Source organism: Phalaenopsis equestris, unplaced genomic scaffold, assembly GCF_001263595.1.
Source record: "Phalaenopsis equestris unplaced genomic scaffold, ASM126359v1 Scaffold204350, whole genome shotgun sequence".
NCBI classification, from domain to species: Eukaryota; Viridiplantae; Streptophyta; class Magnoliopsida; order Asparagales; family Orchidaceae; genus Phalaenopsis; species Phalaenopsis equestris.
In genome coordinates this window covers 1-7,914 of record NW_018223912.1, presented here as the reverse complement: position 1 = coordinate 7,914, position 7,914 = coordinate 1, and the positions used below count along the sequence as shown (strand labels likewise).

The window sequence follows — 7,914 nt, the reverse complement described above, 5'->3', positions numbered from 1 at the left end:
TCGGCTCGTTAAGAAACTCGTGTTGGATTCATTTGCTAAGTTAGAGAGCTGAACACTAGCAACTTTTTGGCGCTCGATATATAAACAAACCGAACATCAAGAAGGATTTGTTGTTTGTCTCATTTTGACTCTAAATATTAAAATTAAATTATATATATATATATATATATAATTAATGAGTGGTATTTTTTAAAAATTAATTGCTAGAAACCTATAAATATTTAAAATCAATTAAAATTATTTATTAAATAATAGAATAAAAATATACTACTGGTTTTTAAGGTGCCGAACACTTAAACGACCTAAGCCCATGAAGGCAGATGAGTCCGATAGGGTTTAAGCAGGTCGATCGTGAAATCGCTGGATTTGGTGTGCATCGAACGATTGGATTTGATGGAGCAGCAACACTCGTTATGGGGACATCTGCACCTGCTTCTGCAGTCCAGTTCCTGGGAGTCAGTTGAGTACATTCTGCAGGCGCTATGGAGGACCCGGCGGACTGGTCTCGACGAAAACGACCGCAAAATCATTCGCGAAATGTTCGACATCTCCTCAGACTCCGATCTCGATCCCGTAAACCCCGCGCTCACTCCTTCCTTTTTCTTAATTGTGTCAATGGAAAATTGACTCTCTCTTTTTAATCAATTGAAAATTCGTAATCTCTGTATTTGATAGAGTTTATTGAAAATTTCGAAGGAAATCATTCGCGAAATGTTCGACATCTCCTCAGATTCCGATCTCGATCCCGTAAACCCCGCGCTCACTCCTTCCTCTTTCTTAATTGTGTCAATGGAAAATTGACTCTCTTTTTAATTAATTGAATATTTGTAATCTCTGTATTTGATAGAGTTCATTGAAAATTTAAAAGGGTTTTGTAAAATGGATGATGGAAGCTTTGTTAATATGCACGCTTTGCAATATGCTAACATAGGCTTAAACCGTAGCTGTTCTACAATTACCTTTTCTGTAAGCTGTTTGGTTTATTCCTGTATGGATAGCAGTACTACGTAGATGGTAGTGTTCTTTAAGTGACTGTGTCAAGGAAACATTATTGTCTATCAAATGCCGTGAATTTGATCCAACGTGATCTTACTAAAAAATTAACTAATATCCTTTAGAATGATCGACACGACAATCGTTGTGATTTTTGTTTTGTTTTGTTTTATTTTTAGTCTTTTGTTTAAAGCCACAAATAGCCTGTGACCGACATCTATCATAAAAAGAACTCTAAACTCCAATTTATGAAATTATTTAAATATATCAGTAAACTAAATATGTGACAGCTATTAATAACATAGCTTTACATATTAAAAGTCAGTAAATCAAATGGTTAATATTTTTATCTTGTTATGAAGCAAACTATCAGTTTATCAGCAAACACTACTCTTCACTAATGAGCAGAAATTATTTCAGCTAATCCGATTGGGGAAGTTGTATGACTTATTAATTTTTTTTCTAAGTTAACCGTTTTGCATTAGCACACCCCTTTCAAGCTAAGACTTACACTAGATACTAAGAACTACAGATGATAATAACTCTAAATGAGAAACCTAGAATGTATTACACATTAGAGAATTCTACAAGGTAAGTGTTCTTGTGCTTTTCTTGAATGGATTACAAATGAGATGATGGTCGTATTTATAGGCCCTTACCTCCTTATTATAGTTTCTAAATGGCAATATAATACTTATATATATATAAATAATTTTATTATACTCTACACTACACTTAAACATCCAAAATACTCTATAGAATTTTAGAGGCTCTCAGATTATTCACGAAGTATCTAGAAGGGTCTAGAGACCAGAAAGTTAAAAAGTATTCTTGCAATATCCAAAATTTCCATATCTTCTACAGCCTTTTGAATGAATCAAGGCTTGTGCAAAAATTTTTGGAACCTTTAAGAACAATATGGCTCCATTTTAAGATGATTGTTGAAGATTTTTTTTGTCCATGCTTGCCATTTTTGTACCAACTAGAGTTTGATGAATCTCACTGATCATTAGTAGAGTATGACATTCTCATCCACATAAGCCTGAGATGCTCTTTCACATCTTCTCTTAGTGTAATGCTTGATCTCATTCTTGCAGTTCCATTGATCATTCTCAGACTTCCAGCTATCTCTCAAGTCAAGTAGTCCCTTTCACTTAAGGTACGTTTGGGCCAGCTTATCCGTTGTGGTGTCGTTTTCAAAAAGTCACTGCTAGTTTGGAAGAAGTGTTTCGTCAGCATTTGCGAAAATGACGGTTTTGTTTTTATGTTAAACGCGGACGCGACCCGCGGTCCGTGTTTCATTAAAGCTTTTGACAGGGTTGGCCTCTTCACATATTATCTGCCCTAACTCCCTCTTTTTTCCTTCTCGCCCGTCTCTTTTGACCCTCTCTCTTTCGCGTGCTTCTCTCCCTCACTCGTGCGCTTTGACGTTCTCCTCCTACTATGTCATTAGACCCCCAACATTCACTGCTTTGTAAGTAAATTTGCTAACTGCCGATGAAATGGTTTGTATTGTACGATATTATGCTCTCTGGCTTGCAATTTCTGTTTACGCTCTTACAGATCTAGTGACTGTTGATGGATCTGGTTTGCCATTTGCAATACATATAATTCGACTCTAATATTTGTATTCTTGGAGCCTTTGTTCTGGTTTCTCTGGTTTCTCCAAGTTTCTTATGGGTGCAAAACGAAAATGTTGGAGCCTTTGTTATGGTCTCTATGAGGTTGGACTGTGCATTTTATGCCCTTATTTTGGGTGCAAAACTAAATTCTCATTTTTACAGGGTTTGAGGAAAATCCTGGGTGGTTTGATTCTTGGACTTTTCCAATTAAATACTTTTTGATTTTTTACATTAGCTTATTCAATGGATGACATTGAAGTTCATCCCCTATTGTCTGTTTGGGGCATTTATGATTTGTTTCTTGAGCTTACTTTTGTGATTTGTGGGTGCTAGATGGATTTAACCATAGTAAATTGTTACTTGTTTGGGCATTTTTTATTTGCTAAATTAGGATTTCTTGTGAGTGCTGGTGTTTGTTGGAGGTGCATTTTGACGAGGTTTGCTGGATGGTTTGATCCTTTCTCACATTTTTATGATAAGTACATTCCATTGATATTTGGTTGAAGGTTTTTTCGTGTGAGGATGCTTGGAATGTTTAGGAACTATTTAGGATCATTACAACCAACAATTGAGCTTTTGGAAATGGTGATTTGGTCAATACCAATAAGAATGAAGTTCCTTAGTGGTGTTGCTTACATTGCTGGTAGGTGTATTGAAAAAAATAAAGGGGAAGCTCTCAGGTTTAAACAAAAACCTTCTCCTGCTATTAATTGAGGTACTAAATCATGGATTTCTCTGTTGAAACCATCTCAATCCTCTTTATCTTGTCGATTAAATTATAAGTTATTGCCTCTTGATGATACTATTAAGCTTAAAGGGCTGCACAATGTTTATATTTGTTTATTTTATTGAAATGAGAAGGAATCTTTGCACCATCTATTTTTCAATTTTGCATTTTCTTGGGAGATATCGAGGCTGCTGTCTCTCTTATTTTAAAACTCATATGCATATGTGCGGGTATCAAAATTTGGATCATTGCCTTTTGCTTTGGAGGAGGGGTAATTTTTTGCAAAATGTTATCCACTATACTATTTGATTGTTTCTTTGGAATGAAAGAAATCAATGGAAGCATTATGTCGTGTGGAGAAATGCTAAAAGAATCCTTACTATTGTCAAATCCTTTATTTCTAAAGTGTTTGCTTACACTTCGTCTCACAAGCTTCTTTTTATGATATGTGGTTGCTGGAATATATAAATATTTTACAAAGAGTTTCTTGATTGCAGGAGAAAATTAAGAAAAAAAATCAAAACTAAATTTTTGGGTCGACATACTTGCTTGAGTGCTTTATGGATGCAGTTTATTAGTTGATATTGATTTTTTTTTTACTTGAAAGAAATATTTATTTTATCTTTTTCCTTTTATGTCTTAGCAACATAATGAGTCAGAGTAAACAGGTCGGATCATTGGCCATATGGGATAGAGAGGTCACTGTTATATTTTGCGACCTTTTTAACAAGAAAGGGTGACAAAATCTCATGAAAAGTTCAAGAAAATGACATGAAGGAATTACGATAGGATGAAATTTAAGAATAAGTGAGATCAACTAAGGAAGGATTGAAAATTATGGAAGAAACTAAAAGGTGATTCACATGATTGGATTGGGATCCGATGAAACAGTCAATAGATGCTTCAGAGGCTTGTTGGACTGAGAAATTGCAGGTAATAACCTATCCAATGAATACTGCTTATCTCATTATATATACGACTAAGCTGCTTTGAGTAGTAAACTTGTCTTATGTTGCAGGCAGTTCCGACAGCAAGAAAATTCAAATTCAGTGGCATTGATCTGGTTTTAGAGGAGAAGTTGGACGGTATCTTCAGAGTGATTGTTGCAATGGGAACTCATGTGTTCACTCCAAGTGAGCATGGGTTACAAGCATACCAGATGACTTGGAGGCCGAGCATTTAGGCGATTCAGGTGAAGGCCACAGTCTAAACCAGAGGGAGTTGGATTCTACATGCAGATCAAAGCGGCGTAGTGTGGAGAAAAGAAAGAAAGAAGGATATGCTTTCATCAGAAGCCTCAATAAAAGAAATGCTAGAATCATGTAAAATTCATGTCGGGACTTCACGGGACACCTCCATAGTTGAGTTCTTCACACATATCCTGAAGTTAAGCCGGATAAGCCATTGTATCTGAGCTCATTGAAGTTTTGCTTTAGGACCCAAGACGCAAACAAATATTCATGCAGATGGACCCCGATCTGCGAGTCAACTGTTTACGTTTTTTATGGATAAATGATGTCGTAGAGATGATGTTTTGTATTTGCTCTAGTTTTTTTCACATTTCTTTCTTGGTTGTTTATTTGCACTGGTTTTCACTCCACATTTTTCTTGTAGATGTTTGCTTAGCTTTCTTGTCAGTTGCCCATTTTTAGTTTTTATATATCTTCTTTTTAACTTGTCTGATTCACATTTCATGCTTTCATAGAATACTGTTAACGATGGATCCAAATCAACTGAGCTTTAGAAGAAAAGTTATTGCAGTTATGATTATGTTGTATGAATACTACAACCCTACGTCGATTGAACTCCCTGCATGACATCGAGTTATATTGATGATAAATGGGTCGACGAGCTACTATAAGGACACCCAACACGGTTCAGTAACAAGTTCCATATGAAAAAAGTCATATTTCTCGATTTGCTCGATGAACTACAAAGACATAATCGACTACACAACTCCTCAAGAACGACAACAAGAGAGGTATTAATAATAACCTTCTACATTTTATCACATAAAAAATCAATTAGATGAGCGATATAGCAATTCTAATATTCATCGGATACAATCAACAAGTATTTCTCGGTGGGCTTGAAAGCTCTTGTCAGTTTAGCGACAACGATAATTAAGCCAGAGAATCCAACATTTGAGGCGACTCCGACAAAGATTGCTAATGACCGTCGTTACATACCATTTCTTAAGGTAATTTTTAATAACACATGACATTCAGATGTCAAAATGAGTTACATGACATTCACAACTGTAACAAATCTGACAGAACTGTATTGCAGCAATTGACAGAATACATATGATGCACAAATATCCAGTACTGAGAATGTTGCATATATTGGGCGGTGTGGAGCGTCAACACAAAATGTAATGGTCGTATGTGACTTCGACATATGCTTCACTTTTGTCATGACTGATTGGGAAGACAGTGCACACAACAGTCTTATTTTTTCTTTTGGAACACAAGACCGACGACACGACTTCCTGCACCCACCTTCAAGTTTGAAAATATATCAACCACGATCGATATTTTTAGTTTGTTACTATTACGGTATTCTAGCAGATAAATATTATTTAATCGATGTTGAATATTCTTTACAGAGGGAGTATCTAAAGTCATATCCAGATATGAAGTACTACATTCCTGATTCAACAGTGTAGCTTGCGACAAGAAGGAAATGTTTAACAAAAGACACTCCTCACGCGGTGTAATTGAACGAAATTTTGGGGTGTGGAAGAAAAAAATTTGTCATTCTACGTGATATGCCGACTTACCCATTTTCAAAACAAGTGCAGATTGTGGTGACCACGATGACGCTCCACAACTACATTTGACGACACTATTCTAGGTCGGATGAGACTTCACCCTGGCTGATGACGATCACATGCAGGCCCCGCCAAAAGCATTTGAATTTCATATAAACCAGTCTATACCACAAGCAGAAGTGGAATCTCAGGAAGATTATACCCAAGATAGCGAAAGTGCCACGGAAATGGCTGCGTTGAGAGAGCGGATAACGGGGCGAGATTGTTCGATGTTGACTGAATGCCTTTTGTTTATTTTATAACCTCTATATTTGTTTAATGTCACTTATATTATGGATTTTTTTGGTTTAACATTTTTCGGTTGTTTGTTTTTGTTTCTTCTCCATGTGAGTTTTATTTGTGTTTTTGTGTGTGTTTGTGAGGTCGATGATGAGTCATTTGACCTTTCTGGGTTCTTCAGATGACCTGTCAGTCACTGTTGGTTTGTGTCACATGTGAAATCTTAATGAGGACAACCAAATTTCTCTTTTATTTGTGGCGATATGGTTTTTGAGGATCCTCATAATGATCTTTTTTGGTGATATGCATATGTGACACACGCGAGGTTAATTTTGCGTGGATAAAAGGCCACCAAGAACTCTGGTTTTTCTAAGATTTACTGTTTTCTTGTAGTGACAGATTTGTTGGTTGGAGTAGTGAGTTCTTTGAGCCTTCATGCATGTACAGTTTTCGTTTATTCCCATTTCCTTGTATATTTTTTTTTTGAATTTCATCAGTTTCCTCATGCTTGTTATTTTTTTAATTAGTTTTTTGTTTCTTTATTCAAAACTATTTTTTATTTTTAATTTCTATGATTTTTTTAATTTCATCTAATGTTATGTTTGACGAGTTCTCCCTTGAATTATTGAAAGAAGATGAGCTTCAGGTTTTCGGAGAACTCCGGGCGAGTGTTATGCCTCTTTGTTATTGATGTCATGATGAACCCATAGCGACGAACGACAGTTCTATAATTGCCTGTGATGGGCAGACGACCCAGAGACGTATGACTTCTTCAGGTGGGCAGACAGTCCGACTAATTCTTCTGCCGATAGTGATTGATGCCTGATGGTATCCCTACCGGACAACGTTGCTCGCGACATTCTTCTTCTGCATTTTACAATGAATATTATCATACTTTAATTGTAATTTTAATATGTATTTTCTTTTTTTTTAGGTTTTTTGTTATTCACTCTTAAGTGAGGTGTATATTCTTGTACTATTATGAAAAGTTTTTTGGGTTCTAAAGCATCAAACATATAACCATAACAATTCTGTTGCAATTAGCACAACTGTACAGTGACAGAATGCGCATTTATCCAGAAACAAATACAAATCGCTGTTTTCCAAACGCACAAATCAAACAACTAGACAACTTATATGGATCAGTGGCAGAATGATCATTTATCCAGAAACAGTTGTAAATCAACTGTTTTCCAAACGCACAAACTAAACAGCCAGATAACTTATTCGGATCAGCTGTTGATTAGCAGCTTATCAAGATAAGTTGTTTATCTGGATAAGCTGCAGCTGCTTAAAACAGACCCTTAATTCCATCCATTTATGAACTAGGAACTGATAAGTTTGTTTGCTGGTCTTGATCCTCTACTACCAAATTTGTCCCTTTTTGTGGTGGTCACATAGACAACTTCTTATTAGATACATCTTTAAATTCTTTGATGACTATTGTTAACTCTTTTGGCATGCCCTCTTCAATATTTAGCTCACCATCAACCCCATTCAGGGTAGCTATGTAACTTTTC

At 35.9% G+C, this 7,914-nt stretch overlaps 1 long non-coding RNA gene across 1 annotated transcript; it reads left to right on the top strand.

The window, feature by feature from the left end:
• Window positions 1–297: 297 nt before the first annotated feature.
• On the top strand, window positions 298–4,677 carry LOC110036253. Its single transcript, XR_002295221.1, has 3 exons — window positions 298–573; window positions 3,986–4,275; window positions 4,361–4,677. It is a non-coding gene; the product is annotated as an uncharacterized LOC110036253 (long non-coding RNA).
• Window positions 4,678–7,914: the final 3,237 nt, after the last annotated feature.